This window comes from Melospiza melodia, chromosome 4 (assembly GCF_035770615.1).
Source record: "Melospiza melodia melodia isolate bMelMel2 chromosome 4, bMelMel2.pri, whole genome shotgun sequence".
NCBI classification, from domain to species: domain Eukaryota; kingdom Metazoa; phylum Chordata; class Aves; order Passeriformes; family Passerellidae; genus Melospiza; species Melospiza melodia.
The window spans coordinates 21944615-21955030 of NC_086197.1; positions in this window are offsets into that span (position 1 = coordinate 21944615).

Below are 10416 nucleotides of genomic sequence, written 5' to 3' on the forward strand. Positions count from 1 at the left end.
CAGATTGGTCCAAAATGGGTGACTAGCATTTCTTCCTGATGTGGGCTTGTAAATGAAGGGATGACTTTGCCAGAACTTTTGCTGCTACTTTTTCCCACAACCCCAGGTTTACTCTCTCCTGTCTACCAGGACAAGTCCCATCTCTCCTATTTTTGGTGCTATTGTCACATACACACCTATCTGTGTCTTGCTATGCCACTAGTGGGACTTTTAATTAGACCTGCATGATGTAAGAAAGTCTGAAGATGCATAATGAATACACTGATGCATTTTTCTGCCATTTTAAGGCCTTGATGGGCCAGTGATGGGGCCTCAGGGGCATCACCAGCCCTGCCTGTCCCTGCCAGGCACCTTGGGCCACCTGTCCCAATGCCCATGGCCTAGGACTGTTTTTATCTGTCCTGGTGCTGTCCCTGTCAGCCCCTCAGGATTGTGGCCACCTCTCCTGGCACTGTCCCTGTCAGCCCCTCAGGATTGTGGCCGCCAGTCTCCTGGCACTGTCCCTGTCAGCCCCTCTCGACTGTGGCCACCTCTCCTGGCACTGTCCCTGTCAGCCTCTCTGGATTGTGGCCACCTGTGCTGGCACTGCTGTAGCAGGGCTGGCCTGCGGCTGCCCTAGGCCCTGCCCTCAGCCCTGCACAGCCATGAGCCCCTGAGGCCCTGCCCTCAGCCCCACACAGCCATGAGCTGTCTGAGGTCCTGCCCTCAGCCCTGCACAGCCATGAGCCCCCCGAGGCCCTGCCCTCAGCCCTGCACAGCCATGAGCCCCCTGAGGTCCTGCCCTCAGCCCTGCACAGCCATGAGTGCCCTGAGGCCCTGCCCTCAGCCCTGCACAGCCATGAGCCCCCTGAGTCCATGCCTTTGCCTTGGCCTGGCAGGCCAGTGGGATTCCTGCCTCGTCACCAATGGATGGGGCTGGTCACCACCTCTGGCTGTGCCCCACTGCCTCTGGTGGGTGCAGTAGGACAAGTCCCATGTGCTGTGCCAGCCAAGTCCCTCATGGAGCCACGCGTCCATCCTGTGTCACCACAGCCCAGGCTGAGATGGAACTCGCCATGGGAAGAAGTGAGAGAGACCCAGGGTGCCTGCTACACGTCCTCTAAACGCAGGAGAGCAAAGATAAGGAAATCTGGGATTCCTTGAAAAAGAAGCCTGCAGTAGTGACAAATGAGGTTGCTTTTCCTTACGGATATCTGTGCATGAGGGGGAAGGAGTCCTGCTGGGAGCTGGCAAAACCAGCGGGTGCCATTTGTTCAGCACCGTGACTCCAAGCCAGGCTCTGGCAGTGTCTGAAGAGGAAAGGGATGCATGCTGTCATCTGGAGAAGCAGTGACAGACGTTCCACTTCCTGCCCCTCCCTCCCTCCTTCCATGTCACCTGTGGGTCCCTCTGGCTGAGGGGGCAGGAATGGGCCATGGCGATGCTCCAGGGGCACCATTGGCTCCAGCCCTGTGCATTGAGCGAGGGAGTTGCTTGGAGTGATAAAGTCAAGAATTACAACACTGAAATCCACAGGCATAAAACTTGCTGTGCTTAATAGGACCTTCTCTTCCCTCTGCATACAGAGGGGAGCCACTGTGAGAGCTTCTGTTGCTGCTACTGAGGGAAAGAGTAATTCATCCTGCCTTGGAGCCTGCCCACAGCAGCAGTTTCTGAGCTCATATCCACCACTGTGACTAAAACAAGCTGCCCCTGTATGGCAGAAGGGTGCTGTGACTACAGCCAGATGGGCACAGATGCAGCTAAAAGCATACACTATTAGCTGAAATAATTTGAATTTCAGTTTCAAATACAGTAAAGATTTTTCTGTGTGGATTGTGATATTGCCTGCTGGCTCAGGTAGAAAAGTGGTATAAAGTATATCTAAGTAGTCATCTTCCACTCCCTCTCTCACCCCTTTCCTAGGAAAATGGTGCCACAGATGTTTGTACCTGCCATGCTGCTTTGCATATTTGTATCAGTGCCATTGCTGAGAGGCACTAACACAAAATGTGCAGGCTAGTATGTGCTGAATGTAATTTACCTGGTCCAAATGTGGAATATTAGCTTGTGCTCCAAGGCTGTTTTATTTATAACCTTTGTTTGTGGGTTATAGAAATGACATTAAAGCAAGGCCTGGGGGAAATTATGAGCTCAGCTGGTTTAGAGAGGTTAAATAATTAATACTCTGCCTTGGTCACTATTGCTGCACCTGGGATCCTTTCTCCAGTCATCCCAATGCTTTCCTTTGAAGAAAATATTTTCCTGGAGCAGAGACTACACAAGTTAAGAGATCACTTATTCTGGGGCCTTATAACATCACCATGAAGGACGTATTTGGACTAATATAAAACATCCAACGTTGTGCTAAACACTGATGTTTTCATTGCCATAAAACAGGCATGTCTGAGATGAAAGAAACACTGATTAAAACAGAAATCAGACTACCTGAGGGAGAAAGTCCAGCTCCTTGTTGTCACTCAGTCCCAGATGAATGCTTGCCCAGGGTGAGGCACAGAGAGTGACTGGAGAGCTCATTGCTGACATGGCAGGACTGACCCAAGCACAGCACAGCGGGCCACAAACAGCAGCTGCCCCAGCCCCTGTTGCCAGTCTTTAGGAGGTGTTTGTGTTCCTGGAAGCTTGCAGGCATCCAAAGCACAGCTCAGGCCTGGATATGGATGTGTTACAGGAATTGGTTAATATTCTACTGAAAAGGCTGGATCTTGAAGCACCTTTCCCTAAAGGAAGGGTCTGATTCTCCCTGATTTTGCACTCTAGCCAATGCCATCTGCATGTTGTACTGTTCTTTGGGAATTAAAAGATTGTTAATGAATGCTAAAAACAGTGCTGCATGGAAGCAGGGGGAGAACATAAAGGTCCTAACTTTCAAGTGAGGACTTTGCTAGAACTGCAATAAGGTTAAATGTACTGAATTATTAGCTGAAGGAAAAACTGATCTGATTAATTTCCTGACCACTCTTTATTCCCCCATATCTGGGAGGAGTCTTTGTCAGAGCTCAGGACCCTGTTTTGGCTTTTTGTCACAACCCTCTCTTTATCACTTGAGCTACCTCCTGCAGTGTCTACACACCATTCAGAAACCTAGAGAGCTTTCAGGAGGTAGCAGTGTTTGTGCCTCACCACCCTTGAGCCAATGGATATAACCCTTTCAGGCTGATAAAACCTTGGGTTTGATAACTTGCTACTTGACCCCTTTACCATTTTCCATGTAGCAGCAGACCTTGAGGTTAGCGAACGTAAATTATTACATTAATAAATCCCTACTGTTTGCAGAGGATTTAACTCTCTGCTCTTTACTAGGGGAAAAGCATTCCCACTCAGTGTTGCCAGCACATGTGGCAAGTGTCACAGCTGCCACCAAATCTGCAGACTGTTTCCTTGCTGCTGAAAATCTGGCCTTGCTCTCCCAAATAGGATCCCTTCTGCTAGTGCTCAGCAGATTATGGATGCTGTTCCCAAGGGACTGATGGAGCACAGAGGGTGACAAGAGGGTGGCAACTGCCTGCAGAATTTGAAAGTGTTTCCTAATGTGTCAGGGAGATCAGGAGTTCGTGGTGTATACACTTGTACAAAAACCCTTTTCCTTGCCTCTTTTGTCCTCCAGTATCCTGCTATTCCTCCAGTAGCACCCGCCCTTTTCCCAGCAAGATTAGCAGGAATAGAAAGCTTCCCCCACCCTCTGGTGACCCTCCAGCCACCTTCTCTCACAGAGATGACAGAAGGCTGAGATGTTCTCTCACACAGCAGCCATCCCCTATCTCCATGACCTGGGGTTCAAAGACATTTTGCAGCCAGTGAGCAGGGCTGAAAATGCCTCAGATCCCACATCATTCCCACAGGTGTGGATACACACCTGTGAGCACACCACCTCACACCACAAGTGTGGCTGCTTCCTGTACCTTATTTCCTGTACACCACACCATGCTCATCCCAAACACACCTGGAACACAAACACATCCATCTTTTCTGCCATACCTCCCACCACAGAGTGGGAATGAACAGTGAAGCACAGAGTGGAAAAAATGCATGGAGTAATACACAGTCATGGGCTTCAGGTGATTACAGAAAAACTTGCAGGTGAAAATGGAGGGAGAAAAGAACCTGTAGCTCTCAGAAAAGTCTACAGCCACTAAAATCTCTCATCTGTGGAGTGCAAAGGATGCCAAGAAAGCATTATGTCACAGGAAACCCTGAAAGAAGGAAGCCCACTACACACAGACATATTTCAGAGGTGAAGAAATATGAAATTCCGCTCTTTCCCTTTGCAACTGAAGTTGAAAATTAGAGTCTGAAAAAGCACGACCCTTCTGACTAGGACTGAATTGTGTTGGGATGAAAAGAGGGAGGCAAAGCTGGTGTATATGCAGTTTGTGGAGTGCAGATGGAGGTAGTAGCATGGTGGAACAAGGTGTGGGAGGAGAGTGAAGACAGATCAGTGAGGAGACTGCAGGATATAGATGAACCTGGCAGAATTGCATGGGAAGCCCAGCACTGAAGTAACATATTGATTTCCAAGGCAGGAGTGAAAAGGACTTAAACTAATGCCAAAGGTATTGCAGAAAAATCTCCTCCAGATTAGGTGGGTGGTTGCTCCAACAGGCATTCAGGCTGCAGGTACAGGACATCCTAAATGCTTTTGCCTGTTGTCACATAGAAAACTTATGGCAGGGCAAGGGAGAGAACAGCTCACACAGGGAGGACCCTTCTTTTTCTTTAGAGATGTTCTGAGCCCAAGAGCAAAATGAGCATATGATTGAAGGAGTGGTATCTTTATGCAGATATGCTGGCAATCTAATAAAATATTTAGGAACGAAAAAGTAGAAAACAATGGGTAAAACAAGCCTTTTAGAATGGTAGCCAAGAAAAGGCAGACATGAAGCTGCAATTCACTATGTAAAAATGTATATATTAATGATGCAGAAGGTGGTAATACAAATTACTATCTGACATAAGTATTGCTCCACTTTCCAGTTGCTGTTCAGATGTAACATTGGAAAATTTCAGATCTCACTCACTCAGTGCAGTTTTTCCAAGGAGCATAGAGCAGAAAATGAGCAGTGACAGGTCTGATCACATTTCATTAGTTTGCATGCTATTACTTCACACTTACATAGAAAGTTCCATATGCCAATCTCAGTTCTTTCAGAAATTATCTATTCAGACTCTCAGTGGCCCCATGGGGCAGCTCTCTGTCTCAGCCTGCTGCTGGGGGAAATGAAGGTGCAGACATGTGGACTGGCTTGCTCAAGGCCACAAAATGAAACAGAGTCAGAAAAAAAGCCTTGTCTCCCTGATCTCTAGAACTTCTCATAACAAGCTTCTGCTCTTTACACAGCACAATTTGAAATGTGGATTCTGTACATTCATAGGTCTTTCATTAATGAAAGAACCCCCTCATTAGCTCTAGGAAAACAGTGTTGTAACATTTTGATGTTCTGCCATTTGTGGACTGAAAAAGCCCTGATTTCTTTGCCAGAAGCAGCAACAATAAGGTAGTTCCTCCTCTTGACATACTGCCAAGGAAACACTGCTGAATTGTCTTTGAGCAACAGCTCTCTGCAAAGCTCATTGATACATTTATTTGTGCCTTCTTTCTCTGGAACAAAATGGAAATCACAGTGCAGGCCTGGGGGAGGAAGAAGGCTCATTTTCTTCTTGTAATTTAAATTTCGTTGGATTTTTGGCAACTTAAAAGTATTTGGTATCTGGTCCCCTATTTTACTATGAACATGTTTTATAAACTTTGCAAATTTTGACAGTTCCAGAAGGCAGAATGAAGTGGGTATTTGGGGCAATTTCTGAGCTCTTGAAAAATCACAAATCCTCTGAGACAGGTTCATATTTCAGCCTCTTCTTTTATTGTAATAATCTCATCTTTTTCCTGAAAGCAGAGCTGTAATTTGACATGGTGCACTCACACTTCTCTTGACTCAGTTGTAGGCCAGTTGCTCCCATAGCTTGGACATTTTCTCTGCTTTCTGCAGTTGGTGTTGGGTTGTCCAAACTACAAAATTACAAAAATCTCCTTTGCAAAGAATTCTGGGTCAGAGCCTGCTCCCCAGGGAGAATCTGAGCATGCCACCTGGTCTAGCAGCCTATGCTTGAACAAGATAATAAAGAAACAATTCTGAAAGGAAAGTAAGCTGTGCTGGGCAAGTAAGATTGAGGTAGCAGCAAGAAAAGAACACCACTCAGTGACTTAAAATCTAAGCTTTGCTTACTGAGGGAGATGATTTGGCTGGCAATTTCTAGCTGTGAAACACAAACACACACAAATAATCTAACTGAAAACTCCATTTGTGTCTGTGAGGGGTACCAGGGGCAACAAGTCTGTACTGAGCAGTGTTTCTGTAGCAAGGCTACAGGCTGCCGTGTGCAGGAGCTGCCTCACAGCTCCTTCCAGATAACTTTGGTAAATATGTGAACAGCCCAGGATGCTTCAGAAACCTCAGCCTGTCAAAGCCAGTCAGAAGATCCCCAACAGAGAGTGTGACACCCCTGCTCAAACAGATTTAAGAAAGAGCAACACCCAGAGCAGGGACACACCTGAGGGACTGTGGTTTGTGGAAAACCCATATCAGAGTGGAGGAAAATGAGCCAAATGCATGGATTGGCAGAGAGAAACCACTGCATTCCAGCGTCAGCCTCCTGCACTGCCCACCACACTGAAGGGACTGGGAGAGATTGAGTGTAATGCATGGGAAAAACAAGGTAAGTGGGACCAAGAAGTTCTCAACCTTCTTGGGAGTGGTGTTGGACTGAAAATAAGTTGGAAGGAAGAGGAAAAAAAAGGTGTTTACCTAAATATTTGTTTAATAGTTTAGTGTTTCTTTTTTTTTTTTTTTTCAAAGGCCGAGTCAGTAATCAAAAATTTGCTCTAGTTGGTGATAAATTAAATTAAATTTTCCAAGTCAAGACTGCTTTGGCCATGACAAGTTCCCTTACTCCACCTGGTAAAACTGTCCAAGAGCAGCCTGCTGGCACAGCTTGTTCATGTACCAGTTCCTGCTCAAGTTTAGCCTTCGGTGTACTGGGGTTCCTGTCCTCAGCAACAATTGCTTTACTGCCTAATGTAGGCGGTCAGAAAGTCACCAATTTCATCATTTTCAGGCAAGGCTGCTTTAGATTTCTCCACATGTTAATTAATGGTCATTTCTGGTGTCACTAATATGTTACAGTGATGTAAGGTTGTTACCAGTTCCTTCCTCTGTGCTTCTTTCTTATCTGTACCTGAATTATTTGGAACAGCAAGGATGTCATTCAGAGCCTTGACTGAGCTTTCCCCCCCAGCTGTTTGTGCTTTCCTTGTTTTCCCTAGGACTTACCAGATTCAGGTGTTATTTTGTCTGAGTGATAATTCTGGGAAAGTTGCATCACATGACAAGCCTAACTTCCATTTCAAAGGATCTCAAAGCAATCTACAGAGATTGATACTAAAATGATCGTCCCGGTTATGGAAAGGCAGCTGTTCTTCAAGCTGCAGAAAACAATCACAGATCAGCTAGCTACAGGGTAGAAAAAGGTATTAAAACCTCAGGGCTCTGAAGCAGGAGAGGGGGAATACTGTCTGCTGGAACTGGATCAATACTTGCAGAAATACTGAAGGTAATTCATTCATGAGCATAGTTTGAAAATAATATTCTGTTTCCAAATGGCATGGTTTTGATTGGAAAAATGAAAGATGTAAGCCATGCATAATGTGGGAGTTTTGAAAGCAGTAAAAATGAAAGACTAACTTACATAGGGAAATAGCAGAGAAAAAAATATATATATGGCAGCTACAATTTGGTGATTGTGTGTTTTCTGTGGAGTTTTGTACTGCCTCTTAAAAAGTACAGAAAAAGAGATGGGTTGAACTAGTCTAACCTAGTGTGAGACAGAAAACCCCCAGTTATTCTGTTTTCTACTTTCAACAACTATCAAAAGCTTTTTGTATTAAGAACCCATGCCTTAGTCAAAGGACTCAAATAACCACTGCTAATGTAAGATATTTATTTGTCTGCCAGGTGGGGTGTAGGAGCTGTGAATCTCCAAAGTGTGGAACAGAGATTAAAAAGTCATCAGATGGGACAGATTCAATAATGTTAGTGCAGGACCCAAGACCACAGCATTAAGTAGGATTCACTGCTATGAAATTTAGACAAAAGCTTGTCAATCCTGTCAATTCTGTGAAAGTATTTACAGTGTAAAGGAGAATAACCATATCCTTCCAGCTGGATAACAATGACAAAGTAACTAATACACTTCTCTGGAGCAAGAAATACCAAGAGCCTTTAAAGGTTAGGAAAGAGCATCAATGGAGCCTTAAGAATTTACACTGGAAGAAAAATATTAGCTGCTTGTTTCTGCTTTCACTGGCATTGCAGAAAAGCTCCAGTTTGGGTTTTATCAGAGCATGCTCTGCATCTAGAATCTGAGACAAGAATCTGCTCTAGGCTACATTCCTGGCACTGAGATTGGTACAGTTGCACAGTAACATTTTGCCTAGTCTATAAACACCAGCTTAAAATCTCTCCTTTCCTGGCATCAAAACAAGTAATTTGATAAAATCAGCTTTCCTTCAAGCAGTTTTTTTCCCCTGATGAATGTAACACTAACCAAATGCATTTCAGCAAAATACTTGGAAATTTGAAAGAAAAAAATGAACAAAAAACAGAGCAACAAAATTAATTAGCAGGTCTGACTCACCTACATGCTTTATTTGATGTCAACTGACAAGACTCTGGTCCAGAAGCAAGGAAAGAAAAATTTAAAAGGAATTTAAATTAATTGAAAATATTAAAATGCACATCTGCAGAAACATTACGTATAATTGGAAGTTTATTTCAAACATATTACTTGCTGCTAGTTAATTACTGTTGCAAAGCATATTTTAAAGGTTCAAAGTGCTAAGAACTGTCAGATCTGGCAGCATCTGCTCCTGTAGGAAGTTGATAAGACAGGGTTTTTTTACACACATGATATTTTCTTCTGCTTTCCAAACTAGCTGCATAAAATAGGACCTATTCTTAGAAGTTCTCAGCTGAAAATCAGCTGAAAGTTCCCCCCAAACCACAATAGTGGAATTAATGGATATTTCACCCCTCTAATACCCAAAATGCCGGCAATACAAAAGAAGTCAGATCACAGTGAAAAATTCCCTTATTCCTCTGTAATTAATATTACTAAACAAAATAAACTAGAGATACAATTTTTTTTAAAGTGCTGATTATTTAAACTTGGTTTTTCTCCAGTTTTTTTTTTTTTTATCTGACACTGTGTACACACCAGAACTGCTTTCAAATTGTATAAAATACCATAAGAAAAAGCTTAGTCGTTTAACACCCTGAAGGCAGCATAGAACAGAAAGCCAACAGGGTTCTCACCAAGACAAAAAGCAAGGCAGATATATTTCATATTCTCCCTCATTTCTTCTGATGAGAAGCTCAACAGAGTACAGGGCCTTTAAATGAAAGCTGTGCTGTAATATTTATTTTTTCTTTACAGTATGTACACATTGATTTCATTCCATAGCCCAAATAATTTCCCACATCTCCAGTGCTGTCAGTATAGTTGATAAATCTAATAGTTGATTATGGAAAAGTCATGAACTTGCAGAAGTAACACAATCCTATTTCTTTCATGCCTCAGACTCTATAAGGAGAATGGGACAAAAATTGCATGTGCAGAGAAAAGACTTGTATATTCATGAGGAGCTATCATACATATGAAAGATGAGACTGCTCCTCAGAGGCTGAAACAACACCCTAGGTGAGAGGAATTTAAAAGCCAAGGATCCTGCCTAGTTTGCTTTATATTCTGCTAGGAAGAAATATAGAAAGCAACAGAATTTATTGAAGTATTTGGAGCACCTCTCCTGTTTTTCTCACATGCTCTGTTGGGTTTTGTAATTCAAAGTGAATAGCTCTTATACAAAACTAAAGAACATAAAGAAGTAACTTTTCAAGTTGTTTCTGAAAGGGTAACAATTCTAAAATAACTAAGGTATTATGAGAATTAAACATTCTTTAAGATGTTTAAATGAAGAATGCAGGAAAGTAATAAGCTACTGTTGCATAACTTTAATTAACCTTACATTTATTTAATACCAAAGGGGTACTAAAGATGAGGTTTTCAGAAATATTCTTTCAGCAACAACTGTTTTGTCATCTAAAACATTCTGGGGGTTACACTAGCATCCCAATTTTCTTGGTAAAAATGAGCTTTATTTCTGTAACAAACATACTTTTTCCATCTAATTCTAATAATTTATTTTGTGACTGCTTAGGACAATGAACCTAACAACATAATTCACAGTATTTTAAGAAATACTGTCACAAAATACCACCAGATTATCCCTAAAAAGTCATCACAGCCACCCTAACATGTAGTCAAAGTGCTGTTGCACAGCACAGGACATTTTGTGATTGTGGC